Source organism: Spermophilus citellus (genome assembly GCF_964194105.1).
Source record: "Spermophilus citellus genome assembly, chromosome: 10".
In the NCBI taxonomy this organism is placed as follows: Eukaryota; Metazoa; Chordata; class Mammalia; order Rodentia; family Sciuridae; genus Spermophilus; species Spermophilus citellus.
This window is the reverse complement of record NC_138197.1, coordinates 65,975,103-65,997,030: the sequence shown is the minus strand read 5'-3', so window position 1 is coordinate 65,997,030 and position 21,928 is coordinate 65,975,103. Positions and strand designations below refer to the sequence as shown.

The window sequence follows — 21,928 nt, the reverse complement described above, 5'->3', positions numbered from 1 at the left end:
CAACCCCTTTAACATTTTTTGGAGATATTTCTGATTTTCAGAAGTTAATGTAAAATCAGGAAGCAAGATCTCTGAGAACTCTGAGAACTGAGAACTCTGTACTGCCGATCGGCTTCACTGATGGTGCTTTGCCTTTAAACAGTGTGTGGGATAGTACATTATTTCATATATGTATGCAAGACTGTTTCCTCAACAGTAAGATGTATGAAAGGAGCAGAAATAAATAATTTTTCTAATTAAAAAGAGAGAGGGGGGAGGGGTCTCACTGAGTTACTTAGCGCCTCACTTTTGCTGAAGCTGGCTTTGAACTTGTGATCCTCCTACCTTAGCCTCCTGAGCCACAGGAATTACAGGCATGCACCACCACACCCAGCTCCAAATTAACCATTTTTAAGTGTATAATTTTTTGACATTTGAAATATTCATAATATTATGCACCATTGTCTCCATCTAGTTTCTAAATATTTTCCTCATCCTAAAGGAAACTGCATCAAAACCAGTCCAACTATAAATCTGCTTTATGTCCTTACATTTGGCTATTGACTCTAGTTTATATAAACTGAACCCTAAAATACATGACCTTTTGGGTTTAGCTTCTTTTATTTAGCACAATGTTTCTGAGGTTTGCCCATGTTGTAGCATGTCTTCAGAATATTCCCTTTTTATGACTGAATAATATTCTGCTATATTTATATACCACATTTGGCTTATTTTCCATGCCTCAGCTGATGGATATTTTGGGTTTTTTTAATACCTTTTGGCTGTTATGAATACTGCTGCTTTGAACAGACAGTTTAACCTATATGACAGCAGAATACATTACAATTCTTATTACACATAAAAAGCACAATTTTTCATATCTCTGGCTGTATACACAACAATTCAAGTCTTCATACCTATACTTTGGATAATAATGATCATCACATTCACCATCATTAATAACCCCATGCCCCTCCCTTCCCCTCCAACCCCTCTGCCCTATCTAGAATTCGTCTATTCCTCCCATACTCCACTCCCTAAGCCACTATCAATCAGCCTTCTTATAACATTTGGCTTTTGGGGATTGGCTAACTTCACTTAGCATTATCTTCTCTAACTCCATCCATTTACCTGCAAATGCCATGATTTTATTCTCTTCTATTGCTGAATAATATTCCATTGTGTATATATACCACATTTTCTTTAACCAACAGATTAGATCACTTGGAAGAAAGAACGTCAGATAATGAAGACAAAGTATACAATCTGGAAAATAAAGTTGATCACACAGTGAAGAAACCATGAACAGAACATCCAAGAATGATGGGACAGCAACAAAAGACCAAATCTAAAAGTTCTTGGGATAGAGGAAGGCACAGAGTTTCAAACCAAAGGAATGCAAAATCTCTTCAATGAGATAATATCAGAAAATTTCCCAAGCATGAAGAATTAGAAAACCAAATACAAGAGGCTAGCAGGACACCAAATGTACAAAATTCAACAGATCTACACCAAGGCTTATTATAATGAAAATGCCAAGCATACAGAATAAGGTTAGAATCTTAAAAATCACGAGAGGAGTCAGATCACATATAGGGGGAGACCAATTCATATCTCAGCAGATTTTCAACCCAGACCCTCAAAGCCAGGAGACAGTGGAACAACAACATATACCAAGCTCTGAAAGAAAATGGCTGCAAACCAAGAATCTTATATCCAGCAAAACTAAACTTTAGACTTGATGATGAAATAAAAACTTTCCATAATAGACAAAAGTTAAAAGTATACAACTAGAAAGCCTGCACTATAGAACATCCTCGGCAAAATATTCCAAGAACAGGAAATGAAAAACAATGATGAAAATCAGCAGAAGGAGGGATTACACTAAAGGAAAATCTAATCAAAGGAGAAATAAAGTCACATTAAATACCAAAAATAAACAAAAATGGCTGGGAATACAAATCATGTCTTAATAATAATCCTGAATGGCAATGGCCTAAACTCACCAATCAAAAGACAGAGCCTGGCAGATTGAATAAAAAAAAAAGACCCAACAATATGCTGCCTCCAAGAGACTTATCTCATAGGAAAAGACATCCACAGACTGAAGGTGAAGGATTGGGAAAAATCATACCACTCACAAGGACTGTGGAAGCAAGCAGGGTTTCTATCCTCATATCAAATAAAGTAGACTTTAAACTAAAGTCAATCAAAAAGGATAAAGAAGGACATACTGCTCAAGGGAACCATACAACAAGACGACTTAACAATTATAAATATATATGACAGCTATCAAAACATATCAAAAAGATCATGCACTACAGTCAAGTGAGACTCATCCCAGGGATGCAAGGTCGGTTCAACATAGAAATCAATAAATGTAATTCATTACATCAATAGACTCAAAGATAAGAATCGTATGATCACCTCAACAGATGCAGAAAAACACCCTTTAATGTTCAAAACACTAGAAAAACTAGGGATAACAGGAACATATCAACATCATAAAGGCTATCTATTCTAAGCCTCAGGCCAACATCATTCTAAATGGAGAAAAATTGAAGGCATTCCCTTTAAAAACTGGAAGAAGACAGGGATGCCCTTTTTTTACCATTTCTATTTAACATAGTTCTTGAAACACTGGCCAGAGCAATTAGACAGATGGAAGAGATTAAAGGGATACACATAGGGAAAAGAAGAACTCAAATTGGCACTATTTGCTGATGATATGATTGTATACCTAGAAGACCCTAAAGGTTCCACTAGAAAACTTCTAGAACTAGTAAATAAATTCAGCAAAGTATCAGGATATAAAATCAATATCCATAAATCAAAAGGCATTTCTGTATATCAGTGACAAATCGTCAGAAAGGAAAACTACCCCATTTATAATAGTCTCAAAAAAAAAAAATATATATATATATATATATATAAATACTTGGGAATCAAATTAATGAAAGACGTAAAAGATCTATATAATGAAAATTACAGAACCCTAAAGAAAGAAGACCTTAAAAATGAAAAGATCTACCTTGCTCTTTGATAGGCAGAATTAATATTATATAAATGACCATACTTCCAAATGCACTATACAGATTTAATGCAATTCTGATCAAAATCCCAATGACATTCCTCATAGAAATAGAAAAAGCAATCATGAAATTCATCTGGAAAAATAAGAGATCCAGGATAGCTAAAGTAATCCTTAGCAGAAAGAATGAAGCAGGTGGCATAGAGTTAGTTTAAACTATACTACAGAGCAATAATAACAAAATCAGCATGGTATTGGCACCAAAACAGAGTGGTAGACCAATGGTACAGAATAGAGGACACAGAGACTAACCCACAAAATTACATTATCTTATATTAGATAAAGGTGCCAAAAACATGCACTAGAGAAAAGATAGCCTCTTCAACAAATGGTGCTGGGAAAACTGGAAATCCATATGCAAGCAAATGAAATGAAACCCCTATCTCTCACCATACACAAAACTCAACTCAAAATGGATCAAGGACTTAGGAATAAAACCAGAGACCCTGCATCTAATAGAAGAAAAAGTAGGCCCTAATCTCCATCATGTGGGAGTAGGCTCAAACTTCCTTAATAAGACTCCTATGGCGCAAGAATTAAAATCAAGAATCAATAAATGGGATGGACTCCCAACTAAAAAGTTTCTTCTCAGCAAAACAATCTCTGAGGTAAATAGAGAGCCTATATCTTGGGAGCAAATCTTTACCCCTCACACATCAGATAGAGCTCTAATCTCTAGGGTATATAAGGGTATATAAAGAACTCAAAAAGCTAAGCACCAAAAAAACAAGTAACCCAATCAATAAATTGGTCAAGGATCTGAACAGACACTTCTCAGAAGAGAATATACAATCAATCAACAAGATGAAAAAATGTTCACCATCACTAGCAATTTGAGAAACGCAAATCAAAACCACTCTAAGATTTCATCTCACCCCAGTCAGAATGGCAGCTACTATAAAGACAAACAACAATAAGTGTGACAAGGATGTGGGGAAAAAGGTTCACTCATACACTGCTGGTGGGACTGCAAATTGGTGCTGCCAATAATGAAAAGCAGTATGGAAATTTATTGGAAAATTGGGAATGGAACCACCATTTGACCCAACTATCCCTCTCCTCGATCTATACCCAAAGGACTTAAAAACAGCATACTACAGGGACACAGTCACATCAATGTTCAAAGCAGTGCAATTCACAATAGCTAAACTGTGGAACCAACCTAGATGCCCTTCAATAGATAAAGGGATTTAAAAAAAATTGTGGCATATATACAAAATGGAATATTACTCAGCAATAAAAAAGAATAAAATCATGGCATTTGCAGGTAAATGGATGGAGTTAGAGAAGATAATGCTAGTGAAGTTAGCCAATTCCAGAAAACCAAATGACTAATGTTTTGATATAAGGAAGCTGATTCATAGTGGGATAGGGAGAGGGAGCATAGGAGGAATAGCTGAACTCTAGATAGGGCAGAGGGGTTGGAGGGGAAGGGAGAGGACATGGGGTTATAAATGATGGTGGAATGTGATGATCATTATTATCCAAAGTACATGTATAAAGACATAAATTGGTGTGAATATACTTTGCATTCCTCTGTCACATATAAATTTAAAAAATAAATAAATAAACTGAAGTATGTTTACTTAAAAGAATCATTAAGAAACTGCAGAAAAATGAACATTTTAAAATAGTAAAACCAAGTCTACATATACCAGGAATTATAAATAATAACTATTAATAAATGTTAGAATTTATAAACAAATAATAGGATTTTATTTTTAAAATTTGAAATATATGCTATTTATAAGATAATTTATAAGTATGAAGAAAAACTGAAAGGGATGGAAAAAGCTTTATCTGTTTCATTGTAACTGTATGAACTGGTAACTAAAATATTAATAAAAGGTAAAATAAGTTTAAAACAATATTATTTGGTTTAAGGAAAGTCACTATATAATGATGAAAATTTCCATCACTAGAAATATACAATAGCTCTAAACTTATAGGCCCTAATAAACTGCCTCAAAATATTAAAGGAAAAGTCATTAGGAAAAAAAAAAAACAGAGAAAATGACAAGATCCACCATTATAAGGAGAGATTTCAATACATAAATTTGTTGGAACTTCAGGCAAACAAAGTAATAAAGTTATAGAATAGTACAATGATTATCAACCTTAACCAAATAGATATATTTAAAATAGAAGTTACATATTCTTCTTAATTACATGGAGGTTATTCATAAAAGTTGACCATTCATTAGGCCATAAAGTCTCAACCAACATCAAAGAGCTACTATCACATAGACTACATCATTGACCGCTATACAATTATATTAGAAGCTACTTTAAAAATGATAATTATCGGCCCAGTGGAAGATTTACAAATCCTGCAGGGAACCAGTTTGAGGTCTCATGGATAAAATATAGTCCTAAATGTACAACAATCTTCCACCAGGCAAAAAAAAAAAAAAAAAAAAGTAAAAGCAATAGCAGCATGTACCATTATACCCAGGGGATATTTGAATAAAAGAGGATAATGTTCTCTGTTGAATTAAAAAAATCATATATTGTCAACTCACACTTTAGAAATGAGGAAAATGATACTAGAGGTAGAGTTTTATAACCAGGATTTGAACCCACACCACCTATTTACAGAATCTAGAAATTTAATAACTATTTTGACATTCTGGTGGGCAATTAATAAATATTTGTCAAATGAGTAATAGTTTATCAGGCTTGTTTGAATACAGATCAGAATTGATTAAGTAAGGGAAAATAAACAGATTAATTTCCTCCCCCCGCCTTTACTCCTAAAGCAGTTTTATTAGTAATATACAATGATCCAATCTAGGGGCACCAGTCAGTGGCTATAGCATATTAACAGTAGAAAAATCAATTAGTAGAGCAGAAAATTCAAATGAAGTGACCACAAAAACTAAAGAATAATACTTTTTGAGACATGTTACTCTGACTTCATTTTTAGGATGACAAATTCCTTTTGAAACATCAGGTTAAATAGTTCAACATAACATACATGGTCTTAAAAGGAAACTTCTTTAGGATATCTACTTACACTTTCATAAAAATATTGCCTTTAAGTTTAAATTTATTTTCTTTAAAGTTAGTTTTCAAATAACAGGTTGAGATATGTTGATTTTCTTTTCTTCAGAATTCCTTCTCTGCTTAAAAAAAAAACAAGTGCTAGAAACCTTTAATTTGAGGAACACAAAAGAAAACTAATTTCCTTGAAACTTTTCATTATGTGGATATTATAAATTCTTGTATCCTGAGCAAATGGTGGGAGGTGTGGGGAATAACCAAAGGTTTCCAATAAAGTGTTTCTTTCATGTCTCAATACTTCTTTGGAAAAGTACTATAGTCAGTTAATTGCTCTTGATTACAAAAAGAAATCACTTTATAGAGAGGAATAAAAACTACATACAGTAAGAATTGTAGTCTTTATTCAACAGCAGTATTGTGATAGAAGTGAAATAGAAGACACAATAAAATGCCAAAACATTCCTCCCATCCAATGGAAACATTATGGCCACTGTCCAACACCTCCCTATCTGTCCCACCTTGCCCCCCAGTCTCTGGTAACCACAATTCTCTGACCTTTCCGCATCTAATTTTTTTATTCCATATATGAATGAGATCAGCTGGTATTTGTCTTCATGTACCTGGTTCATTTCACTTAATGTGCTCCAGGCTTTAGGTTCTCATAAATGATAGAACTTCATCATTTTTTATAGGTAAATCCTATTTCTTTGTTTATACATTCATGTATAAACAATATTTATTTATGTATACATGTTTTTTTTATCCATTCATCTGTTGATGTACAGTTGGGTTGATTCCACATGTTATCTATTGTGATAACATAGATATAACATATTTATTCTGCAATAAACAGGGGAAGCAGGTGTTTCTTTGAATACTGATTTGATCTCTTTTGGATAAAATGAATAGTGGGATTTGCTGGATAACGGTAGTTCTGCATTTATCCATTCATTCATTCATACATTCATTTATTTTTCAGGAACTTCCATACGGTTTTCCCTAATGGCTATACTAATTTACATTCCTACTAACAGAGTATGCGTTCCCCGTTTCTCCATGCTGTCATCAGCATTTATTTTTTTACTTTGATATCAATCATTCTACCAGGTATGAAGTGCTAACTCATTATGATTTGCATTTCGCTGGTGACTACTGATAGTGAACGTTTTTTCATACACTTCCTGTTTTTTTGTTAAAATGTCTACTCATGTCCTTTGCTCATTTTTTTCAATTGGGTTTTTTAACTATTGAGCAGTTTTAGTTCTTTATATATTTTGGATATTAGCTCCTTATCACAGGTATGATTTGCAATATATTCTTCCATTTTGTAGGCTATCTTTTCACATTGCTGATAGTTTCCTTGACTATGCAGATGTATTTTACTTTAATGTTATCCCATTTGCCTATTTTATCTTTTGATGACTGGGCTTCTTGGGCACAAAAAATTTTTGCCCAGGTCAATGTAATGGAGGTGTTCCTTTGTTTTCTCCTAGAACTTTCAGTTTCAAGTCTTACATTTAACTCTTCAATCCGTTTTGAGCTGATTTTTATACACAGTGTGAGTATATAAATCAGAGGTTTAGTTTCATTCTTTTGCATATGGATATCTAGTTCTCTCAGCACCATTTATGGAAAGCACTATCTTTTCTCTATTTTGTGTTCTTGTGGCTGTTTATGTGAATACCATATTATTTAGATTACTACAGCTTTGTAGTCTATTTTGAAAATAGACTTTTTCCTTTGTGTTCAAGATTATTTTGCCTATTAGAGAGATCCTTTACAGATCCAGAAGAATTTTAGGAAAGAGTTTTTTTATTTCAGTGAAAAATGCCATTGGAATTTTGGTAAAAAATTGCATTGAATTTGTAGGTGACTTTGGGTGTATGAACAATTTTTATAATATTAGTTCTTCCGATCTATGAACACAGGATATCTTCCCATTTATTTGCACCTTCAATTACTTGAATAAATGCTTTAAATTAGTTTTCAGTATTCAGATCTTCTACTTCTGTGGTCAAACTTATTCCAAGGTGGGGTTTTTATTTTTTAAGTTTTTATTTTGTTTTGTTTTATTTATAATAGTTATACTTCATTAAGGGTATAATTCAATGCTGTGAATTTTTACGTGCTGATTTTGTATTGTGCAACTCTATTGAGTTCACTTATTAGTTTCAACAGGTTTTTGGTATCATCTTTACAGAAATTTCTATAAGATAATGTTGTCTGCAAACAGAGACAACTTCTTCCTTTCCAATTTGGATGCCTTTTATTTCCTTCTTTTGTGGAACTGTTCTGTAAATGTAAGAGGCAAGAGTAGTATCCTTATTTTGTTCTTTACTTTAAAGGAAAGGCTTTGAACTTTTCACCACTGAATATGGTGTCAACTATGGGCTCATCATAAACCACCTTTACAGAGTTGGGGTACATTCTTATCAGACCTAATTTGTTGAAAGTTTTTAACATGAAAGGATATTGAATTTTGTCATATACCTATTCTGAACCTATTGAAATGATCATATGGTTTTTGTCGTTCTGTTAAAGTGCTGTATCATATTTATTGACTTGCATATGATGAATTCCAAGGATAAAATCCACTTGATTACAAAGAGTGGTCCTTTTAATATGCAATGGAATTTGGTTTGCTAGCATTTTGTTGAGGATTTAAGCATGTACATTCATCAGGGAAATTGGTCTGTAATTCTCTTGTAGTGTCCTCTCTGACCTTGATATCTGCATAATGCTGGTCTTATTCAATGAATTTGGAACATTCTCTCCTCTTCAGGGTTTTTTTTTTTTTTTTTTTTTTTTAGGTTTGAGAAGGGATTTCATTAATTCTTTAACTGTTTGGTAGAATTTAGCAGTGAAACCATCAACTCACTGGCTTTTTTTTTTTTTTTTTTTTTGATGAGGCTAGTTTGGGTTTTTTTTTGTGTATGTGTATGTGTTTGTTCCTAATTTTTTGTTTTCCTGATTCAATCTCCTTCCTCTTTATTGATCTGATCATATTTTCCATGTCTACATGATTTGGGCTTGGTAGATTGCATGTGTCTAGGAATTTATTGATTTATTCTGGATTATGCAATCTTCTGGCATATACTTGTTCACAGTAATGTTTTCATCCTTCGCATTTCTGTAGTATAAGTTGAAATGTCTCCTCTTTTTTTTAAATATTTGTTTATTTTTTTAGTTATCGGCAGACACAACATCTTCGTTGGTATGTGGTGCTGAGGATCGAACCCGGGCCGCACGCATGCCAGAGGAGCAAGCTACCGCTTGAGCCACATCCCCAGCCCCGAAATGTCTCCTCTTTCATTTCTGATTTTCTCTGTGTATATGTCTTCATTTTTGGTCTTAGTCTGCTAAAGTTTGTAGATTTTGTTTTTGTTTTTTTTTTTTAAAAAACAACTCTTTTCTTGATCATTTCTATTTTTTCTCTATTTTATTTATTTCTTCATAATCTTTATTATGTATTTCCTTCTAAGTTTGGGCTTAGTTTTTACTTTTTCCAGTTCTTTGATGGGAATCTACTTTTTTGATTTAGGCAGTTATTGTTATAAACTTCCCTCTTAGAACTGCTTTTGCTTAATCATGTGTTTCTATTTTCACTGTTAATATATTTTAAATTCTCCTTTTAATTTCTTCTTTGATCCACTGACTCTTTAGGGCATACTGTTTAATTTCTATTTAATTGTGAATTTTCCAAAAATTCCTATTACCGATTTCTAGTCTCACACTATTTTGGCTGGAAAAGATACTTAATAAGATTTAATCTTCTTAAATTCATTAAAATTTGTTTTGTGGCCTAACATGATTCATACTGGAGAACCTTTCATGTCCACCTAGGAAGAATGTTCCGTACTGGTTTGTTAGGATGATTTGATTTAAAGTATTATAAATCCAATATTTGATTTTCTTTCTAGATTATCTGTCCATTGTGAAAGTGGTATACTGAAAATTTCTAGTCTTACTGTTTTGCAGTCTAAGGTAACTGAAGAAGGCATGTTGAAGGCCAAGACAGGCTGAAAGCTAGGCCAAAAGCTAGTCCTCTCACACCAAAAGCAAAGTTATAAATGGCCAAAGAAATGTTCTTGAAGGAAATTTAAAATGCTACTCTGGGGAACATATGAAGGACAAGATAGTGGAAGAAACTTATTACTGACAGGGACAAAATGTGAATGGCTGAATAAAAGATCGAACCAGCCACAACATTACCTAATCCAGAGCAAGGCTCCAATTCTCTTCAATTATGTGAGAGCTGAGGCAGGCATAGAAGAAAAGTTTGATGCTCGAAGAGGTCAGTTCATGAGGTTTCAGTCTCTTCAACATGAAAGTTAAGATGAGGCAGCAAGGGGTTTTACAGAAGCTGCAGCAAGTTATCCAAAAGGTTTATATAAGGTGATTATATGGTTATAGATTTCAATGTAGACAAAATAGCCTTGTACTGGAAAATATCATTTAGGACTTTCATAGCTAGAGAGTAGAAGTCAATACCTGACTTTAAAGCTTCAAGTGACAGGCTTACTCTAGCATTAAAGTCCAATGCAGTTGGTAACTTTTAAGTTGAAGTCAATGCTCACTTATCATTCTGAAAATCCTAGAGCCCTTAAGAATTATATTCAACTTATTCTGACTGTGCTCTATAAATGAGAACAATAAAGTGTGGATGACAGCACATTTGTTTATAACAACATTTATTGAATATATTAAATCCACTTTTGAGACCTACTGTTTAGGGGGGAAAAAGATTATTTTCACAATATAGCTGCTCTTGATAATAACCCAAGAGCTCTGATGAACATGTACATCAAGATTAATGTTTTTATACCTGTTACCACACCATTCATTCCACATTCCACAGATCAAGGAGCAATTCTGGCTTTGCCACAGTGATTCCTTTATGAATCTGGGCAAAATAAACAGAAAACTTTCTGAAAAGGTATCACCATTCTACATATCATTATGAACACTTGTAATTCATAGAGGAAGTTAAAACATTAACAAAAGTTTGGAAGGAGTCCAATCTTTATGGATGACTTTGAAGAGCTCAACAATTCTGTAGAGGAAGTAACTATATATATGGTAGAAACAGCAAGAGAACTAGAAATAGAAATGGAGTCTGAAGATGCAACTGAATTGCTGCAATCTCATCATAAAACTTTAATGGATCAGGAGCTGCTTTTCACTGGACGAGCAAAGAAAATTGTTTCTTGAAATGGAATCTACTCTTTGTGAAGATGCTGTGAACACTGTTCAAAGGACAATAAAGGCTTTAGAATACTGTATCAACTTTGTTGATAAAGCAGTGACAAGGTTTGAGAGAACTAATACCAACTTTTAAAGAAGTTCTACTGTGGGTAAAATGTCATCAAATAGCACTGCATGCCACAGAGAAGTCTCATAAAAAGAGACCATCAATGTGACAACCATCGCTGTTACTTTAAGAAATTGCCACAGCTACCACCCTGACCAGTCACCACCATTGACTTCAAAGCAAGATCTTCCACCAGCAAACAATTATGACTTGCTGAAGGCTCACATGATCGTTAACATTTTTTTACAATCTAGTATTTTAAAATTAAAGTATGTTCATTTTTTAGACATAATGCTATTACATACTTAACATAACTATAGTACAATATAAACATGACTTTTATATACATAGGGAAATAAAAAAAAATCACGATTTACTTTATTGCAATATGTTTGCTTTATTGTGATCATCCAGAACTGAACCTGCAATATCTCCAAGGTATGCCTATAAGTTTTTAAATTTTCTTTCAGGATCCTCTCTGTCTCAGATTTTTGATAGTTCGATTTTAATGTTTTGGTGTAGTCGTATTTGAGTTGACTTGTAAGTAGAATCTTCTGACTTTTCTGTACCTTGATATTTGTATCTTTCCTGACATTTAGAATGTTTTCAGCTACAATTCATTTCTCTTCTCTTTTTCAAAATCCTGTAATATGAACATTTGCTCTTTTGATGCTATGTCATTAACCATATCAGGTTTCTTCATTACTTTCCTCTTTTTTCACTTGACTGTATATTTTCTAACCTAACTTTGAATTCATATTCCTTCTTTTCCTTGACCAGTTTTGCTATTGATACTCTCTACTGAATTTTTCACTTCAGTCATTGTATTTTTCACTTTGAGAATCTTTTTTTTTTTAAATAACTTCAACTTCCTGGTTAAATTTCTCTTTGGTTATTTATTCTTTTTTTAATATTTATTTTTTAGTTTTAGGTGGACATATCCATTTTACATTTATGTGGTGCTCAAGATCGAACCCAGTGCCTCGTGCATGCTAGGCGAGCACTCTACCACTGAGCCACAACTCCAGCCCCGTGGTTATTTATTCTTATTCAATCTTTTTGTTCAACTCATTCTCTGTATTTTCTTGAAGTTCACTGACCTTTAAAATGATTCTTTTGAATTGTCAGACATTTAATATATTTCAATTTTTTAAATTCAGCTACTAGTGTTCTTTTGGTGATGACATGTATCCTTGCTCTTTCTTATGACCTTATTTTGATGTTTATACATTTGATGAAGTTGTTACCTCTTCTAGCAATTACAGACTAGTTTCACTATTACACAAACTTCCCCTATAGGGCTGTGTAAGAATGCTTGTTGGATGGGATGCAGCAATTCCAGAACCAGCTAGATCACCACTGTGTAGCAGTGTGCATGGTATGTGTGTGCAGCTCTATCAGCTGAGGTTGGTGTTGTTGAAGATTATAGGGATCTTTAACAGCCCTAACTGGAAGTACATGGTGGCAACAAGACTTGTTGGGATCTTAGGTGGTTATGATTCCTCAGATCCTCTCACTGTCTTTCTCTCACCAGAGAAGTTGTAGGCAAGGAGATCCTACTTGGCACTGTAAGGATCTTATAATGACTCAGATGGTATTACTCCACAAAGCTATGTAATATTAAACTATAAGTATACAATACATAGCAAATTCATTATTTTTTTCTTTCTTCTTCTCCTTTATTTACTTATTTTTTAATGCTGGGGATTGAATCCAGGGGCACTTACTACTAAGATACACACCCAGTCCTTTTTATTTGCTAAAGTTCAAAGCTCAACAAGTGATGATAAAACCAGAATTCAAACTTGTTTAACTTTAGAGTCCTCAAGTTCTCCTCTCTCCATTGTTTGCTGCTTTCATCCCATTTTTCCTTACCTCTATTATGGAAGAAATTAAGAAAATAAGGAAGGTTTCTTAACAGCCTATAAATCTGGTAGAAAATTCTCTAGTTAAAACAAAATTTTCCTTTCTAAAGTACAACATAAAATTTAGACAACTCAGTGTAACACAGAACTAGGGACCATGTACTTCTTAAAGCCAGTTCCCCCCCACTATAAACAAATGATATTATAGATAACATCAACTATGAATATAAACAATTATGTATAAACTAGCTATCTATAGAAAGATAGGAGTTTAAATAACTTTTTATTTTTCTGTGGTTTCCTTCTAAAGGAGTCAATACTATAATCACAAAAGCATCAAATACAAACATACATAAAAACCACTCATTTTACAAAATGATTCAAAATGTAAATAATCCAGAATTTTCAAGTGGGTTTTTTTATTGTGTCAGTAGAAGTTAAGCACTTTACATATACAGCAGTACTATGTGATTGGTCCTATTATCATTCCCATTTTACAGAAGAGGCAACTGAGGCACAGAAAATATTAATTTTCCCAAGGTCATACAGCTAAGAAAGAGTACAGTTGGGATTTAAACCCCAACATAAACCAAGTCTCACAAATTTATAATGTATTTGTCAAATAAATAAGGAGCTATAACCTAGTCATGAGACATAAAAGTTATTCATTCTTCACTTTTTCATGGTGTTCAGGATCAAACCCAGGGACATGGGCAAAATAGACAAGTGCTCTACCACTGAGCTATACCACCCAGTTCCGGATATAAGATTTCTAAAGAATTTGCCATAAGTGTATATCACTAGAAGCACTGGATACACATTTATTAAATAAATGAAATTATAGGAAATCAGTGTTATAATTTATAAATTTTATATTAGGAAATTTCCAAACACTGATTTTCATTTAATAAATTATAGCTAAGTCATTCCATTTCCCCATTTTTAGAATCTCAAAACAAATAATGGGATATATACATTTATGAAGATTCACTTTTAGTAATCTTTTTCTTTATTACACTGTAACTTTATTAGCTTTAAGATTTAAGATAGCAAATAACAAAATTTATAATCATGTAATAAAATGCACAAGGAGTCTCTGACTCATAAAGTAAGCAAAACACATGGTTTACTTATATGCTGGTCCTATTTTAAGCTGAAATATTTTATCCCACGTGTTGACCACTCTACCAAGGAACTGTATTAATCATGAGAGATATGGGGGGAAATAATAAGTATGGCATACTAACAGAACTAAAGATGAGGTTTCATTAAAAACTGTTTATTTCCTTACTTTTGTTGTTTTGGTAAAATCACTGAATTAACAAATTAATAGGTAGTAAGAATTTGCATTGCTCATTTTATTTTTCCTCTATCATAACTATTTTTTAGACCTCTACTCCTCCCTGGACCTTTATATATATTTTTAGGAAGCAAGCTGTTAATTGTTATCCATAACCAATAGGAAGTAACCACTGTTGTCAGCTTAGTGCAAAATTTTTCTAAACCAATGTCTTACCCAAACTGCATATTGGTATCACTTGCACACTTTTAAAATATATTCAATGCTGAGGTTCTCTCTCATATCAAAAAAGATAAAATTTCTGGATGTGAGCTATCCATACCTGTGCTTTTTGTTTGGTTTATTTTAAATATTCTAATTGTTGCTAATATGCAGCCAGAGTTGGCAAATAACTGTTTTATATCTTCTGTTGTCATACTCAATACTCTCTCACACACTCTCATTTCATGTTAAAACTACACAAATTGTGTTGCATTTACAGCTCATTATCCTTTTCATCAGTAGCACAGTATTCTAAGTCATCTTTCAAATGCAAGGTTAGGTAGTTTCAATTTTTTTAACATAAACAGAACTGTCATAAATATCTATGCATATTCATTTTTGCATTTTTTCCTATAATTTCTTTGGAATAAACTTCCATTCATTAATTCAAAAAGTAATTTAGTGTCAACTGTGTGAAAGTTACCCTTCTAATGCTATACTAGTGCTTTATAAACTTCCCTGCCTGCTCATTTAACACCTACTAAGAAAGCACTGAGTTTTGTTTTATACAACAATACTGCATCAAAAAGGTAGTGCACCACTATTAAGTAGGGTTCATCCCAGGGATGCAGTGTTGGTTCAACATATGGAAATCAACAAACATAATTCATCACATCAACAGACTTAAAGATAAGAATAATATGATCATCTCAACAGATGCAGAAAAAGCATTCAACAAAATATAGCATCCCATCATGTTCAAAACACTAGAAAAACTAGGGCTAACAGGAACATATCTCAACATTGTAAAAGTTATCTATGCTAAGCCCCAGGCCAATGTCATTCTGAAAGGAGAAAAATTGAAAGCATTCCCTCTAAAAATTGGAACAAGACAGGGATGCCCTCTTTCACCACTTCTATTTAACATAGTTCTTGAAACACTAGCGAAAGCAATTAGACAGGTGAAAGAAATTATTAAGGGATACAGATAGGAAGAGAAGAACTCAAGTTATTACTATTTGCCAATGATATCATTCTATACCTAGAATATCCAAAAATTTCACCAGAAAATTTCTAGAACTAATAAATGAATTCAGCAAAGTAGCAGGATATAAAATCAATACCTATAAATCAAAGGTATTTCTGAACATCAGTGACAAATCCTCTAAGGCAAACTAGGAAAATTAACCCATTTACAATGGCCTCAAAAAAAAAAAAAGGCTTGGAAATCAACTTAACGAAAGAGGTGAAAGACCTCTACAAGGAAAACCACAGAACATTAAAGAAAAAAATTAAAGAGGACCTTAGGAGATGGAAAGAGCTCCCTTGTTCTTGGATAGGAGAAAATTGTCAAACTGACCATACTTCCAAAACCACCATACAGATTTAATTCAAATCTAATCAAAATCCCAATATCATTCCTCAAAGAAACAGAAAAAGCAGTCATGAAATTCACCCGGAAAAATAAGAGATCCAGAAGAGCTAAAGCAATCCTAAGCAAGAAGAATGAAGCAGGTGGCATCACAATACCAGACCTTAAACTTTACCACAGAGCAATAGTTATAAAAACAGCATGGTATTGGCACCAAAACAAGAGTGGTAGACCAAAGGTACAGAGTAGAGGACACAAAGACAAACCCACATAAATACAGTTATCTCATATTAGACAAAGGTGTCCAAAACATATATTGGAGAAAAGATATCCTCTTCAACAAATGGTACTGGGAAAACTGGAAATCTATATGCAATAAAAAGTAAGCCCCTATCTTTCACCATGCACAAAACTCAACTCAAAGTGGATCAAGGACCTAAGAATTAAACCAGAGACCTTGCACCTAATAGAAGAAAAGGTAGGCCCAAATCTTCATCATGTCGGATTAGGCACTGACTTCCTTAATAAGACTCCTATTGCACAAGAAATAAAATCAAGAACCAATAAATGGGATGGACTCAAATTAAAAAGCGTCTTCTCAGCAAAAGACAATCAATGAGGTGAATAGAGAGCCTACAGAATGGGAGCAAATTTTTACCACATGCACATCAGATAGTGCACTAATCTCTAAGATACATAAAGAACTCAAAAATCTTAACACCAAAAAGGCAACTGACCCAATCAATAAATGGGCTAAGGAACTGAACAGATACTTCTCAGGAAAAGATATACAATCAATCAACAAATATATGAAAATATGTTCAACAATTAGAGAATGCAAATCAAAACCACTCTAAGATTTCATCTCACTCCAGTCAGAATGGAAGCTATTAAAAATAGAAACAACAATAAGTGTTGGCGAGGATGTGGGGGAAAAGGCATACTCAATACACTGCTGGTGGGACTGCAAATTGCTGCAACCAATCTGGAAAGCAGTATGGAGATTCCTTGGAAAACCTGGAATGGAACCACCATTTGACCCAGCTATCCCACTCCTCGGTTTATACCCAACGGACTTAAAAACAGCATATTACAGTGATGCAGCCACATCAATATTTATAGTAGCACAAGTCACAATAGCTAAATTATAGAACCAACCTAGATATCCTTTAGTAGATGAATGGATAAAATGTGGTATATACACACATGTGTATATATGCACAATGGAATATTGCTCAGCAATAAAGGAGAATAAAATCCCCTCGTGGCTTAAACCAATCAGTTCAAACAAATCCCCCTCTTGTACTAACCAATCACCCTTACCCAACTAGTTCCTGCCAGTGAATGTGCTAATCATGTTTTAGAGTTGTTTTATGATTTTCCCACGGTGTGTGATGATTTGCTAAGAGATGCTATGATGTACGTGAAGTCCCTGCCTTCCCCAAAGAGTGTATAAAACTGCTGCAAACCCTGGGCTCGGGGCCTCTCAGTGTCACCAGTTGCTGTATGTGCGCGGAGGACCAAGCTAGCTCGCAATGAACACCTCTTTGCTGCTTACATTAAAAAAGAGAGAGAGAGAGAGAGAGAGAGAGAGAGAGAGAGAGAGAGAATATAAAATCATGGCATTTACAGGTAAATGGATGCAGTTGGAGAATATAATGCTAAATAAAGTAAGCCCATCCCCAAAAAACAAATGTCCAATGTTTTCTCTGATATAAGGATGCTGAATCATATTGGGGATTGGGGGGCGGGGGGCAGCATGGAAGGAATAGACAAACTTTAGATAGGACAAAGGGAGGGAGGGGAAGGAAGGGTGAATGGGGATATGAAAGACAGTGGAATGAGCCAGACATCATTACCCTAAGTACACGTATGGAAACACAAATGTTGTGATTCTACCTTGTGTACATCCAGAGACATGAAAAATTGTGCTCTATTTGTGTAATATGAATTGAATAGCATTCTACTGCCACATAACAAATTAGAATAGAATTTTTTTAAAAAATTTAAAAATATAAAAAAGAATAGTGCTTCTACAATGTGTCAAAATGCATTCTACTGTCATATATAACTAATTAGAACAAACAAAACAATAAAATAAAATTTTAAAAAATTGTGCTTCTAAAACTCATCCACAAAGTATGAGCTTCTCAATATCTTAACAGACAGCTTTTTTGGTACACAAGGATTTCTTGTTCAATTAACTTTGAGTAATACTGGTTTAAACAGTTTCCTTTAGCTAAAAGAACTTAGAAGTATAGTAATATGCATAGTGGCTTTCTTAAACTAGCATACAATATGCAGCTTTTCTCAGACTCCCAAAATGTTCACATCTTATAGGGCAATTTATAAAGTTCTGCCTTGAGAAATTCAAGGCAGACTGAGCAGATCAGTCATATTCAATAAGCACAATTGTCCATTTTTAAAAGCCTGAAAACTGCAACTGTGGTAAAGTCTTTCAAATTGATTTAAGGCATAAATAAAAAAAACAAAACACTTCTAAGAAAACTTAGCTATTAATAACTAAAGTGAATTTTCCTTATTTTCTCTAAAAATAAATCTTGTGATACTTAATGTAAGGCTTGCAAAAGATGATCACTGATAATCTAAAATATAATCAACATTTTATATCTTAAAGGCTTAGTTTTATTAAGGAAAGTATTCATTTTTTTATAAAATCTGATGTGCCTTTCTTATAAATTTGCAAGCATATTTTTATATATTAGAAAGTTACCTTTCCTATATACCAACAATGGAGACTTTCCATAGTAGTAGTTCAGATTACAATCAAGAAAATATTTCTTACGAAAAAAAAGTTTCATATGTTCAAAATACATAGAAGATTAACATGTAAAAAGATAATTTTAAAAAATTACAATTGAGAATTAAGGATAAAATATGAAAATATGGGAAATGTATCTTTAATTAATCAAATTTTTGTTATGAATCCTTATACTGATACTTCATTCTGAAATTAGCATACTGTACCTAACTTAACTTCAAGATTACTTCAATAATTAATTACTTTTAGAGTGTGTGTATGCATGTGTGAGTATATATCTTATGAACTATAAAAATTGCTGTACTTCATACAGGCATCCACTCAAGGTCCATTTCTAAAAGCTTGATACTCAGACATTTATTATTGGGAGGTTGTAAAAACTTTCAGAGGTGGGGCCCTAATAAAAGGTCTTATTATATTTTACTCTCCTTCTCTCTGTGATTATATGAGATAATAATGTCTACATAATGAGATAAAATGAGATGAATGATGTATACACTGAGGTATAGCATTGGGCTACTAGATATGGGCTACTTGAATACAAGTGCTGCACTAACACAACATTTAATCTGATGACCAAGGCAGTGAATACAGCGGACAAAGATAATTCATGTTCTTGGGCAGGATGGGTACAGGACAGCACAAAATTTCATAATTCTACTCAGAATGGCATACAACTTAAAACTTAAATTGTTAATTTCTGAAATCATCTTTTTAATTTTTTGAGTTGGTGATTGAGTGGGAGTAACTCAAACAGCAGAAGGGAAAATCACAAATAAGATGAGCCTATTATAGTAAAAATTTGACCACAAATGGTCCCCCACTTAATATAGTTCAACTGAAGACTTTTTTCAATGATGCTAAAGTGATATGAACTCAGTGGAAACCATACTTTGTTTTTGAATTCTGAACTCAAAATTCTGAATTTTAATCTTTTCCCAGGCTGGCGATGTCAGTATGTGGTACTCTTGCAATGCCAGGCAGTAGTATGAGCCACAACACCCAGTCAGCCACAAGAGCATAAGGTTAAAAAAACTGGCATTCGACAATGTACTATGTTGCTAAACTGTAATGTTAAGTAAGTTAAGGGTATTAAATGCATTTTCAATTTATGATGGGTTTATTGAGACATAATCATCGTAAACCGAGGAGCTTCTGTACTCTATTGGTTAGTTCTCAATGAAGCAATTATTTCTTCCTTGCTTTGAGAAATAATTATAGCAATATTAATTCTAAGATATATTACCATAAAGAAGACATAAATCATATCACTATTCATATGATTAAACAGAAAACAAAACAGTGGAAGGATTCCTATCCTAACAGACAGAATTCATTTTTTAACTCACTTAAAAGGTTATTGATTTATAAAAAGTTCCAAGTTTTAAACACTCTTTACAGTTATTTTAATTTTGCAACCCCTAACTACCCCTAATATAAGTTCCATCAGAGATTTTTTCAGTTTGTTTTATGGATATATCCTCAATATCTACAAAGTGTGTGGCACACTATACATATGCTCAGTAAATAATTTATTCATTAAATAATGAATAAATTTATCAAAATCTGCTAAATTATAGCTACTATTTTATTTAGCAACTATGAAATGCCAGGTACTATGCTAAATACATGTATTATGTTTTTCAATCCTTAAAAGAATTGTTTTAAATCTTCATTTAATAGATAAGAAAACTGAGACCTAGAAGTTAGACAAACCAATCTGTTATAAACACTGTAAAGAGGAGGAATAATTGAGAGATAGATTGATAGATAGATAGATAGATAGATAGATAGATAGATAGATAGTGTTTTTGTTTTGTTTTGGTACTAGGGATAAAATCTAGGGACACTCTACCACTGAACTACATCCCTAGACCTTTATATTTTTTATTTTGAAACAGGGTTCAATAAATTGCTGAAGCTGTCCTTGAAAACTTGGTGATCCTCCTGCCTCAGCCTCCAAATTTGCTGGGATTACAAGGGTGGGTACCATTGCACCTGGTAAAGAGGCATAATCTTAATAAGACACTAAGGAATCAGCCAGGCATTGTGGCATACGCCTTTATTCCCAGCATCTCCAGAGGCTGAGGCAGGAGGATCTTGAGTTCAAAGTCACCCTGAGAGGCCCTAAGTAACTCAGTGAGACCCTGTCCCTAAATAAAATACCAAAAAGGGATGGGGATGTAACTCAGCAGTTAAGAACCTGTGGATTCACTCCCCAGTATCCCTGCCCCCCCCCAAAAAAAAAGACACTAAGGAATCAAATTTCAAAGCAGCATTCTGAAACTTGTAGGCAAAAACTGCTATGCTTAAAACTTGAAAAAGTAGCAAACACCTATTTTTCTAAACAGGAACAATATTTTCTCAGTATTTAATTTTCTCTTTTAGCTACACTGTTTTAATAACAATTTAAATGAAACAATCTGTCAAACCTTGTTGATTTGGCAAAACTAAAGTAAAGGGTATTACAGGAGCATATGTCTATAATCCCAGCAGCTTGGAAGGCTGAGGCAGGAGGATCACAAATTCAAAGCCAGCCTCAGCAACTTAGCAAGGCCCTAAGAAACTCAGAGAGACCCTGTATCTAAATGAAACATGAAAAAGGGTTGGGGATAAGGCTCAGTGTGTTAAAGCACGCCCCACCCCCTATTCAATCCCTATTACCAAAAAAGAATACTACAGTAAAAAGCAGTGTGATTATCAGAGGCAAGATGAATTTGAAATTTCAGTTTACATCTATTAATCCAATGATGATCTCCAATAGATCCCCTTGCCAGAATGATCAAATATTTCCAAATCTCCTGTTGACAAATTTCTACTAAATTACATTCTAATTTAAATTGATAAAGTCCAAGAATGAGCTTTCTAAAGTAATCTATTTTAAATTATAACATAAAGTGATAATATTTTTATTTTAACAATATCTGGTAGAATAAGTTACAATTTTTCTCAAATGAAATCACAATGATTTCTTTAGATGCAATAATGATAGAGTGTTGACAAGAATAATATTTAATTAGCACC

The 21,928-nt window shown here is 33.4% G+C and overlaps 1 protein-coding gene across 2 annotated transcripts in view; it reads right to left on the bottom strand.

Moving 5' to 3' along the window:
• Positions 1 to 21,928, bottom strand: part of ARID2 (AT-rich interaction domain 2) — a 179,596-nt gene that overhangs the window by 111,216 nt on the left and 46,452 nt on the right. The window lies entirely within an intron of this gene.